Source organism: Myxocyprinus asiaticus, chromosome 43 (genome assembly GCF_019703515.2).
Source record: "Myxocyprinus asiaticus isolate MX2 ecotype Aquarium Trade chromosome 43, UBuf_Myxa_2, whole genome shotgun sequence".
Classification (NCBI taxonomy): domain Eukaryota; kingdom Metazoa; phylum Chordata; class Actinopteri; order Cypriniformes; family Catostomidae; genus Myxocyprinus; species Myxocyprinus asiaticus.
Window position 1 is genome coordinate 10368237 of NC_059386.1, and position 13091 is coordinate 10381327.

At 40.0% G+C, this 13091-nt stretch overlaps 1 protein-coding gene across 8 annotated transcripts in view; it reads left to right on the plus strand.

The window, feature by feature from the left end:
• The window catches only part of LOC127433500 (spermatid perinuclear RNA-binding protein-like), a 169733-nt gene that overhangs the window by 30900 nt on the left and 125742 nt on the right, over nt 1-13091 (plus strand). The gene's annotated exons all lie outside the window — the stretch shown is intronic.

The following is a 13091-nucleotide window of genomic DNA, read 5'->3' on the forward strand; positions in this document are numbered from 1 at the left end:
ACAAGCTTCTCACATTAAGTTGCTTTAATTTTGGCCCATTCTTCCAGAGTTCAGGTTTGTAAGCCTCCCTGCTCACACACGCTTTTTCAGTTCTGGCCACAAATTTGCTATTGGATTGAGGTTAGGGCTTTGTGATGACCACTCCAATACCTTGACTTTGCTTTGGAGGTATGCTTGGGGTTATTGTCCATTTGGAAGACCCATTTGCGACGGAGCTTTAACTTCCTGGCTGATGTCTTGAGATGTTGCTTCAATATATCCACATAATTTTCCTTCCTCATGATGCCATCTATTTTGTGAAGTGCACCAGTCCCTCCCACAGCAAAGCACCCCCACAATATGATGCTGCTACCCCCATGCTTCCCGGTTGGGATGGTGTTCTTCGGCTTGCAAGCCTCACCCTTTTTCCTCCAAACATAACGATGGGCTTTATGGCCAAACAGTTCAATTTTGTTTCATTAGACCAGAGGACATTTCTCCAAAAAGTAAGATCTTTGTCCCCATGTGCCCTTGCAAACTGTAGTATGGCTTTTTTATGGCGGTTTTGGAGCAGTGGCTTCTTCCTTGCTGAGCAGCCTTTCAGGTTATGTCGATATAGGACTCGTTTTACTGTGGATATAAATACTTGTCTACCTGTTTCCCCCAGCATCTTCACAAGGTCCTTTTCTGTTGTTCTGGGATTGATTTTAATTTTTTGCACCAAACTACGTTCATCTCTAGGAGACAGAATGCGTCTACTTCCTGAGCAGTATGATGGCTGCATGGTCCCGTGGTGTTTATACATGCGTACTATTGATTGTGCAGCTGAATGTGGTACATTCAGGTGTTTGGAAATTGCTCCCAAGGATGAACCAGTCTTGAGAAGGTCCACAATTTTTTTTCTGAGGTCTTGGCAGATTTCTTTTGATTTTCGCATAATGTCAAGCAAAGAGGCACTGAGTTTGAAGGTAGGTCTTAAAATACATTCACAGGTACACCTCCAGTTCAGTACACCTCCTATCAGAAGCTAATTGGCTAATTGCCTAAAGGCTTGACATCATATTCTGGAATTTTCCAAGCTGTTTAAAGGCACAGTTAACTTAGTGTATGTAAACTTCTGAACCACTGGAAATGTGATAGTCAATTAAAAGTGAAACAATCTGTCTGTAAACAATTGTTGGAAAAATTACTCATGTCATGCACAGAGTAGATGCCCTAAACGACTTGCCAAAACTATAGTTACTAAATCTGTGGAGTGGTTAAAAAATTATTTTTAATGACTTCAACCTAAATGTATGTAAACATCTGACTTCAACTGTACATGAGATAATTATTTACATTATTGCACTATGGGGGTGTCCTGAGGCAGTTTATTTGTTCACATGGAAAATGGCCTGAGTGTAAAAACTGTTCTTGTGCTTGGATGTCCTGGCGCTCAGTGCTCTGTAGTGCCGGCCAGAGGGCAACAGTTCAAAGGGAGTGGGCAGGGTGTGTGGGGTCTTGAGTGATTCTACCTGCATGTTTCCTCACTCTGAAGACGTACAGGTCTTGGAGGGTGGGCAGGGGGCACCAGTAATCCTCTCAGCAGTCCTGGCTGTCCATTGTAGTTTCCTTCTGTCTGATTTGGTGGCTGAACCAAACCAGACAGTTATAGATGTATACAGGACAGACTCAATGATGGCCGAGTAGAACTGTGTCAGCAGCTCCTGTGGCAGGTTGAACTTCCTGAAGTCCACTGTCATCTCCACTGTTTTGTGTGTGTTCAGCTTAAGGTTGTTGTGACCGTACCAGACAGCCAGCTGATCAACTGTATGCAGACTCGTCACCGTCGCTGATGAGGCCGATGACCATGGTGCCATCTGCAAACTTCAGGAGCTTGACAGTGGGGTCTTTGCAGTGCAGTCATTGGTGTACAGAGAGAAGAGCAATGGAGAGAGAACTCATCCCTGAGGAGCACCAGTGCTAGTAGTTTGGGTCCCGGATGTGAGTTTCCCCAGACTCACTAGCTGCTGCCTATATGTCAGAAAGCTGGTGATCCATCGACAGATTGGGGGTGGGCACGGAGAGCTGGATCAGTTTGGTTGAGAGAAGATCAGGCATGATGTTATTGAAAGCTGAACTGAAGTCCACAAATAGGATCTTTGCATAAGACCCAGGTCTGTCGAGGTGTTGCAGGATATAATGCAGTCCCATATTGACAGCATTATCCACAGACCTGTTTGCTCAGTAAGCAAAATGAAGGGAGTCAAGCAGAGGTCCAGTGATTTCCTAGGACAAAACCAGTCTCTCAAACGACTTCATGACCACAGACGTGAGAATGACAGGTCTGTAGTCATTAAGTCCTGTGATTTTGGGTTTTTTGGGGTCCGGAATGATGGTGGAGCATTTGAAGCAGCAGGGAACATCACACTGCTCCAGTGATCTATTGAAGATCTGTGTGATCAGTGGTGTAGCAGTGGTCCAGTATATTTCTGTCTCCTGGTGGGGCATGTGATGTGTTGTTTCTATTTTGGCAGTTCACGGGTGAGGTTAGCTTTATTAAAATCTCCCAGAATAATAAAATGTGAGTCCGGGTGTTGTTGCTCCGTGTATGTGATGTGATGAGCCAGCTGTTGCAACGCTGCATTTACGCATGCTTGTGGCGGGATATAAACACTAACTAGAATGAACGAGGAAAACTCCCGCTGCGAGTAGAAAGGCTTACAGTTGATGAAGAGAGCTTCTAAATTAGGACAGCACATCTTCTTCAATGCTGTTACATCTGTACACCAACTTTGATTGATGTAAATACATGTTCCACCACCTCTCATTTTCCCCGATGATTCCACAACGCAATCTGCTCTGAAACAGATGGAAGCCCGGCAGATGAAACGCGCTGTCCGGGATGGCTTCATTCATCCAGGTTTCTGTAAAACACAGAGCAGCGGAGTTAGAAAAGTCCTTATTTGTTTGAGTGAGCAGAAGCAGTTCGTCCGTTTTGTTGGCGGGGGAACAGACATTCACTAGCTGGCACTCGCTTCCCTCGCGTGTGTCTTTTGGATCGTTTGTTGAGCACCGCTGTGCCTCCAACTAAGATGTCTAATAAATATGTCCGAATAATCAAACACGGGCAAAAAATGAGCAGGTATGCTCTGTCAAATATTCATCAGTTCATCCCTGGTGAAACTAATCGGGAAAGAGTGACAAAAAACACGACAAACAAACAAAAGTAACAAAAATGCTAGAGAGCTCCACACCAAAGCAGCCATCTGAGGTGCCATCTTGAGAAAAAAAAAAAAAAATCTACAGTGCAGTTCTTTTTCACACAAATAATCAGTTTGCTGGTGTATTTTGCTAGTTTTTTCTCCCAAAGTTTTTCAGTGCTGCTCGATCTTTAATTCTTTTCATGCGTTTTTGCTTGCATAAATATGAATAGGATGCTCTGCACCTGGCGAACACCATATAACAGGGAAACCCTTTAATCTGTGAGGTGGCTATGTGTTATATCCTCATTGGATTACTATTAATTCTCTCCTGATTAGTATGCAGTGATCAGGCTTAACATGTGCGGCAATAGCTGGGTTAGCCTTGTTAGCAAGTTAAATCGCCTGATGGTTTACTGTATGTAGAGCAGTAACCCTTTTTTTTTTTTCAGGTTGAACTCTTAATGCATCACAACAGATTGCTTGTACAACCCCAATTCCGAAAAAGATGGGACAGAATGAGAAATGCTAATAAAAACAAAAAGGAGTGATTTTGTAAATTATATTCACCCTTTGCTATATTGAAAGCACTACAGCTACATGTTATATTATGTTTCACCTGGACAGAACTGGGGTTAAAGGCCGCTGCTAAAGGCTCTTGTCTATTTACAGATCCAGGGTACAGTCTTGAACTCCCTGTCAGTCTTAGAGAAATAAACAAAATTGTCAGACATGAATGGCAATGCCAAGAGAAACGGCAGCTCTGTTATTGGGCTTGTAATTGATTTAAGAGTGTAAATACTCAGGTTAACCCTTATTTTGGGCCCTGTTGTCTTTCTGATGAGCCGACCTGATTGAACTATGTAATGCGTGGTGGTAATATGAATGATTGAGCACATTTACATGCATGATCTTGCAACGATTATGCTTAATAAGCTGACAATTTAACCCTTTAACAGGGTAAGGTCATAAAACATTTAAGAAAAAACAGATCGACAGTTACATTTTTACCCATTATCGGCATTGCGGTACATGCCTGTTTATGATTTGACGTCAAAAGCAGAGAATAACCCGATGATTTCAAGTCCCATGTAAACAAATCTTCAGATACAGCCATATTTTAAATTCAATCAGAAGAGAAAAAAACAAGCTCCACAACATTATAAAACTAAATTTCAGGGTTTACACATAACTCACATCTAACACATTGCATCCGAATATATTAAACTGTTCACTCAAGCACATCAGATCCATAAACTATCAAACAGTCATGCCATTTGAAATATTCATGAATGAAACTGTTTACTCACAGTTTTGCGATCGGATCAAATAATGTTTTTAACTTCCCCATCCTTCAACAACTTTGCAAAGCTTGAATCGTTTTATGACAATTCACAAACAATCCACGCTAATATGAACTGAAATAAACATACAATCCATGCTGATATGAGCTGAAAAAATGCACATACATAATCCACAGCATGGTGAAATGACTCACACACATATGTGCACTGAGATGCACATCACCGGAACCACATCAAAATGGTCAAAGACATCCATCTATGTTTACACACACCAACAATTAGAAAAGGCACAGATGTGTGAAAGAATGCATCAGGACGAGTTTGTGCTCAAAACAGCAAGAGGCACAGCAGCTGAATGAAAGAGAATGGCATCTCCTGTTCTGAGTTGTAACTTGACAGAGCGTCTTTTAAAAGTGGCATGAAATACATGACATTGGTCAAAGACTTCTGTCTAGTGCATGCTTATATAAAAAAATTATTCAAAATAGTCCAGATGGGTCCCCTTCGGTGTTCAGGAATAGTTAGCCACACTGTTGACTTGAACTGCACGTCAGTGAGAAGGCCCAAGGGTGCGATGACCCATGTTGTGGGATATGTAAATACAATTGAGCAATGTCTTGTGACGTCATGAACACAGATTTAAAAACTAGATGTTTCAGCAGGGTGGTAACTATAAATCCTGTTTTTAGACTGTGGAGAAAGTTTTGAGTTCTGAAATGTACAGTATGTTTTTATTGTACAGTTACCTCTTATATGTTTAAATATCAAGGAAATTTGATTCTCCATTTCATGACCCCTTTTAAATGTATGTGTGATCATACGTTAATTTGTTCATGATTGCGAGGTCAGTATCTATTATGTAGTTTCTGTAAATGGTTTTGGGTGGACTGATTATGGAGTTTTGCATTGCAAAACACAAGGATTGTTTATGTATGTCTGCATAGTAAATCATACTCTTTTATGAGATCCTGTTTTCTGTGTTATTTCTCCTGTAGCAGTTATGAGCAGAAATATTATTTAGGAAATGAAAGAAGCTTTTAGGAATGGCTGGCATGACCACAGAGCATCGCAATGTGTTTCCAGGCATATTTGGATGTTCAGGTCTGTGAGTCTGGAGCTGGGATGGGCTGAGCTCTGTTTCTGCCACGATATGACTGACTGCCTCTCTGCTGTACCTTGGGAATTCTCTGACCCACTTTGCCATTTGGTTGGAGTTATTTTTACATAATAGAAGAACAAAACAATGCTGGTTCCTTCTACGTTTTCCTCTTTCCTGTCTTGCACCTTTGCCTTCTTTTTAACAGGTTTGGGAGGTGTAGGTTGAGTTAATAGATCAAGGACTAGTCTGTGTCCTTATGTATAAAAACGCTCAGCCCTGAAGAAGATTAGTACTTGTCAAATGCTACTCCAAAGTGTTGGTATTTATTCATCCATCTTGCAACATGACAAACCTTGCTCCCATGTACATTTTTAAAATTGCAGGGTGTGATTGAACAGGCAAAAGCACAATACATAATATGCACTCAGTCTTGTGCTCGCACACACTTGCATGCATGCAAACTGCTTTGTCAGCAGTTGCGCTCTCAGCAATATTTGTCGAGGATGGTGCAGTCTCTGGAAATTCTGTGTTTGAACTGCAAACCTGGATCGTTTCTCACCTCCTTTCTCACCGAGAGGGTACTAAGCCTACATTTACACTGCAAAGCCTAAATCACAGATATTTTGAAGTTCATTTGGATGTGGTCTTGGGTGAGAAAAAGTGACCTATATAGCCTCTAGAAACTTCAACATGAGTTGGAGGTGAGTGGCATTAAAAGTTAATCTCCACTTTGAGTGCTTGTTTGCGGTCCATATTTCTTTAGGTTTATCACCCCACGCACTCGATTTCCACTTTTGCTGCTCATTGTATGACTTCAGATTTAAGTCGTGAAGCATCATACATTATGAGATTACTTAAGTCATGGATAGTCGGCTCTAAAATATCAAACATGTTGGATATCCTACATATCTATAGAAGGAATTGTAGTCTTATAGATAGAAATCGAAGATGGTACCAACCAATACGATTTTCTGTGAATCTTGGAAATTCCAACTGGCCCAAAATCTGCAGACTGGAGCCGACAAGCGTCGATCAGCACAGACAAGTACGACTTGCAAATTGGGGCTAAATCAACCTATGAATGGCTTACTTACAGTTGTTTTTGCATATTAAGCTGAGATAAGAGAAAGTATTTTAGCATCAAAAAAATGACAGAAATCACCTTTTAAGGGGATAATGGCATGCACTAGGCATGTCATAAAATATCGATATATCGATTATTGATCGGCATCGATATATAAAAGTTAGCCGACATTTAAATTAGAAGCCTAATTTGCGTGCCTTGCAATTCACTGTCAGTTGGCGTAATAGCGTTAGGAGACCACAGGATGGTGATATAACATTTACTGAAGTAGGTTGCAAGGCACAGGTATCACAACATAGGACGCGTATTTTAAAGCTCCTTGCACAGGACGCATACACACAAAAGTTACAAAGGTTTTTGCACTTCTTCCAGAACAAAAGTGACATGGATGAGTTTGCAGGTTAGTGTATGAAACTGGTTTAACTGTGCAATCTGAATGATTTGAAATGATTATGCAATTTCTCTGTATGTATCTTTGAAGAGGTTTCATTCAAGCTGTTAAACCACAAAAAGACATACTTGTAACTGAAAATACATTGTGTAGGCTATATGAAAGATACTTATACATAATATATCATCCAGTGATGGCTAGAGTAAATAATCTTTTAAATAATCTGGGTCAAATTTAATGGAAATTTGTAATCAAAATTTTAAGCAGCCTCTGGAGACGGCGAGCCCCTGCTGTGTATGTACCTTCATAGAAAATAATTATTTCAAGATTTAGAACGCGCCATGTCATCAGCCAGTCACGTCCGGTTTGCAACCACCTTAAATATACCCTGCCGCTCACACTTAACCAAAGTTGTGTTGAGAAATATATTTGTAAACACAAAGACTTGCAACGGGCAGCCCTATTTATATCTGAAAATATCCCAATATGTATAGATAATTATCGGGAAAATCTTCAGATTATCGATGTGTGAAAAAAGCTTAGATCCCAAGCCTAGCATGCACGTATTTAGATGTAGGTCACGTGACCAGATATCAGATACATATCAGATTCAGAACCACATTTAAAATTGACCCAAATCTGATGTAAAAATTCAGATCTTATAAATGTTTTTGCTGTTTAGACGCATTCAGCAAGATCCGATTAGTGCCAGAAATCAGTGAAAAAATCGGCATTTGTTGACCTTTTATATGCAGTCTGAGGTTCCGTCAGTCATTTACTGGCTTCAGAAGCATCTCCGCAGGCAGCTCAGGACACAAAGACCTCACTGATTATAAGCTTGTAGTGTTAAGCTGATTAGAGGCTTTAGGTATCTCCATGCTCTCTGCTGGTGATGCCAGTGTCAAATCCAAGTCTCTGAAACAGCGTGTCCTAGAGAGACTGTTGCTCTCACTTTCTCACCTCATGAAAGCTTTGTTTTTTTGCTGTACTAAACAGTGTTGGAGTAAATAACTAAACGTAGTGACACTAATTACTTTACTAGGTTTATTTAGTAGCGCAACAGTTTTCATAATGGTAAAACTTTTCCAGTAACAAACTACTTTCCAAACAAGCAGCAGCATGACAAAACCTCTATTTTCGTCACATTCTATGATGCATCCAGAAGGCAATAATCAAGCAAACTGAGGCAGTAACACTTTCCTCAGCCTTTACATCTCATGAAAATTACATTACTGTGGCGACATTATTGCAAAATGATATTACGAGGTTCCTTACGTGTATTCCTGCAGTTCAGAGGTGAAATGTCCACTGTGTGGTATTAAAAGTAAGTAACATTTTCTCCCAACCAGATGGGTTTTAAGGATAGTGCTTTGTCTAGTTTTAAATAAACAAAACCTATTTTTCTACCCTAAACCTTAAACCTAAACCTAACCAATCGTGTCATTAAAAGCAAAGATTGCCATTAAAAATGCTATTGCTGAAGCAATCACATTATTTTGTGGTGATTCTGTGACACTCTTCAGGACCCATAACCCGGTCTTTTGCATCGCAAGTGCAACATCCCAACTGCAGAAGGCAAAGCTACCAACACCTTGATCTGTCAGGCTACATCTACACTAATAAGTTTTCATTTGAAAACACATCTTTTTCTCTACGTTTTGGCCTTCCGTCCACACTGAAACAGCATTTTTGTCAGCGAAAACTGAACTTTTTGAAAATGCTTTCCCAAGTGGATACGCAGTCTTCGTGTTGTAGTGTGGACAGGGATGATGGAAATATCCGAAAACGGTGACATATTTGTTGTCATGTGATGCAGTCATGTGATCCATTCAAACAAAACAATCAAGGTAGCGGCCTGTGTTATAATGGCGCTGTTACATTGTACAACCTTCACATTGCATTCCTTTAAAGGCAATGGGAAGTTTACTCGGAATTGGTGTCCGTAAAAAGAACACAAGGCCAATTGCATTTCAGACCGTACATGCAACAGAGATTCATTGCATGCGCAGTAAGGGGATTTAAGGGATTAAAATGTTTGCAAATGTATCCGGATTAATGTAGGCCTAAAATGTAACCTCTGCATTAAATATCCAACTACATTTACAAGCTTGTTTGGGAGTGATCATAGTGAACGGTAGCTCAACTGAGGCAAAGTCTAGGCTATCGCCTTACAAGTCATGTGCTAGAATAAAAGTGTTTATATGTCATTCTATAGCATTGTGTGAGGAACGTGAAAAGTATGTGTTGATGAACTGATAATTTGCCATTTTACTTTTGTGTAAAAGGGAATACAATTCTTTGTTGTGGTGCCTCTAGTGTAGGGTTGCAACTAACAAATATTTCGTAATCGACTAATCTAATGATTATTAGACCGATTAATCAACTGTTCGGGTGAACTATAAATCATTAGCTCTTAGCAGAAAAATCAATGTTCTAATGTTACGTCCAATGAGATCAAATGACTATTCGACAGCAAAATAATTTGTTGACAATTGTTTTTGTTGTTGATCATTTCGACTAATCATTTCAGCCCTACTCTAGTGTATTTTTGATATAGTAACATGATTCCATATGAGACCAGTTAAGAAATTATGTATAGTGTTTAAATATCTTGATGTAAAAAGTTTAACTACTTTAAAAGATGAGTTGCTTGTAACTTGAAAAGCTATAGCTTCAAAATAGCTTCCACAATTTAGGTACCACAGCGTAGTGTACCTGCTAATTTCAGGACACAGTAAGACAGTTTCCATTAACCGAATCAGTCACACTTTGTAAGTATCCAGTCGAGCTTGGCTTGTTGTGTATATCTGATAAAATGAGGTGGCATTGTCCAAGTCGACCTCTACTTATTAGCAAGTTCACAGCTGTTTCCTGCTGCAGCAGGTAAAGCGTTCAGAGACGGCAGCTGTGTGAAAACAAGTGGGTAATAACACGCACGGCACTGCGTGTCAAGCTTGGCCTCCGATCGCAACATCTCTTAACACCCAGGAGTGGGAGGGAGCCCGTCTCCATGGTAACTGCAGGAGTAAAATAATTGGGCATGGCCCAGATTGTGTTAAGAGGGATGTACGAAGAGGGGCTTTTTTTCCCCCTGTGCTCTTTATTTTTTGTTTCTAAATCTAGCTTCCTTTGAGCCACAAATGGGTCAGGATGATCAACTACCTGACGAGGTATCTAACTAATGACTAGTTGATTAGTGAAGATGACTAGTGAGTTCAATATTCTTTAGTAGCTATGATTTAAATAGGATGAGTTTAAAGATCAACTTCTCCAAAAGGGTTTTAGCTTGCTAACAGTAACTGTTCAGCTGTCAGCATGCTAAAACCATCTCTAAGAATTTGTCTCCCTAAATTCATCCCCTTTTAAGCACTGTCACTAGAACCATGTCTTGCGTGACTGGATTAGCTGTTGTTATCTGTACCGCCATAATCCCATCTGGTGACTGTTACATCACATTTTAATTTAGTAATTTGTCTGTATTGCAATAATCGAGTCAAAGCCCTCACATAATACCCATAATCTTTGTGCATTTATTCTGCCTGACTTGAATGTGCGTGTTATACCAGTTTAAGACTTATTTGGCGTCCAGTACAGGATGTGCCAGGAAGGGAGAACATGCGAAGGTAAATTTTTTGGCTCTTGGGCAAATGCGACCCAGACTTTGAGTGGTGACTTGTTCTATGGTCTTGGTTTATGCTCTGTATTGAGCAGGGGGCTATGTTTTTACAGTGGCAAACAGAGCACTCTTTGTGAGAGGAGAGTTTGAAACCCAACTCAGACTGGCTCTTAATCGCGTTTACTACCTCTATTTGTGCTTGGGTCCAGACTGTTTGAGCTGTTACACTGTTTTCCTTGATTCAGGAGGAGTTGAGGTGAAGTTAGGTTTTGTTGTATCATACCGAAGAAGAAGTCCGTTCAGCTAATGTGCTTCCCAAGCAGCAAGCTTTTTAAAATGGCATTTCATCTGAAAAAAATTTACTATCATGCTTTATATTCATGGTATAAGATTTTCATTTTAGAATATAACATTTTGCCTGGTGGAAGAAAAACTGATTCATTTATTCATTGTTGTGGATATTCGAAAGGCATTTTGAATAAATACAATATTAAGATTAGTTTTAACTAGGCTTGGTATTGATGTCTTTTTCACGCATCTATAATTGTAAGATTTTCCTGATGATTATCGATATATCATGTTTTTTTTGTTTTTTTCAGATATAAATAAGGCTGCTTGTTGCACTGTAGTCTTTGTCTTTTTAAACATATTTCTCAACAGAACTTTGGGAAAGTGTGAGCGACAGGGTAAATGGGGTTATCACACGGGATGCATCTGGCGGACGACTTGATGCATTTTTAAAATTCGAAACAATTATGTTTTATTACAGGACTCACACCGCCACTGACAGACGATGAGCTATGACTCCGCAGGCTGCACATTATATAGTGCTACTGAACGCAACTCACTAAGTTTTCCATTAAATCCGACCCAAATCATTACCAAAGGACAAAAATTATTTTCTCTAGTCATCACTGGATGAGATTGTGTATATGTATCTTTCAGATAGCCTACACAATGTATTTTCAGTTACAAGTATGTCTTTTTGTGTGGTTTGACAGCTTGAATGAAACTTATTCAGTGCTATACACTGATAGATTTCATAATAAACATCGTCATTTCTCATAGTTCAGTTTGCGCAGTTACGCCAGTTTTCATACACTTACCTGTAAACTCATCAACACCACTTTGATCATTTTTGAAGGAGTACAAAAACCTTAGTAACTGCAATTGTGCCTCTCCTACCGGTGAGCGCCAAGCGGCTACCAACTTCAGTAAATGTTATATCTCCCCCTTGTGGTTTTCCTGAAGCTATTAAGCCATTGGAAAGCACACAAATTAGGTTTCTAATTTAAATGCTGGCTTATGTTTATACTGTAAATCGATGCCTCAAAAATATATCAATAAAATAATGTGCCGATCAATATATTGTTATTTTATGACATCCCTTGTTTTAACTATTTGGCAGGTCATAATTGACCTGAACATCACATGAGGGTTCATTTAAATGTCAGCTTCATAAAAGGTACATGTACAGAGAGACCATTTACGAAAAGTCCTGTAAGGACTACATGAAATGATCAGCTTCCCAGCTAAACAAATGCCTTGAATGATTGATTTACCACAATGGATGCAAGGTTGTGTTTCCAAGACAAAGTTTCCAAATAGCAGCACTGTTTGACCAAAGTTAAATCTAGCATTTACTCATCCCTTCCTCCTTTTCCCAAGGAAAAATCATGAATGAATATATGCCTGCACCGCTAAAAGTCACAAGCACTTCAGTCATTTGGCAAGATCAGAGGTTCTCTTCGAGATGCTTGAGCAGGATAATCTCTGGCCCAGAGATTTCCTCTACTCTTAAACAGTCAGACTCTTTTGGACCACTTCATGGAATTGGTACCTGTAGAAACCTGCATTTCCCAGTGTATGTTTACCAGAATTACTATACTTCTGGAACAGTGTGCTGGCTGAGTCAGGGTCAAAAGTCTTGATAGGTCTGATAAAACAGACTGTTGAGGATTATTTTCCTCTGGGGCAGGGAGAGATCTGGCTCTTTGCTATGATAGCCATTGTCTGCGGGAGTCATGGCTAACAATACTGATTTGGCAGTGGAGAGTACTCTTTTATTGCTATAAACAGGGCTGGACCTCTCTGTGAGAGATCTCAGCAGGATCCGTCTCATGGAAGTCAGTTGAAACCTGGTGAGAAGCCTTATTTGTTAAATGGCAGAGGAGAATGATTTCATCATTCACGGGTATGCAAGCTTTTCACAGCAGAGGCCAGCAGCATGACTCCAGACCTTTTGTAGGTGACCCACAATGAGCTTACAGGTGCATGTGTGACTATGAACATCTGCATCCTTGCCTAAAAACAGCTGAAGCTATGTTAGGAGCAAAGAATGTTGTTAGAAAGCTGGAGCTTTTTTAATGTAAATTTTTGGGCTTTTGATTCTTTTGAACTCGACATGTTGGTACCAAATGTTCCGGTACTCTGACT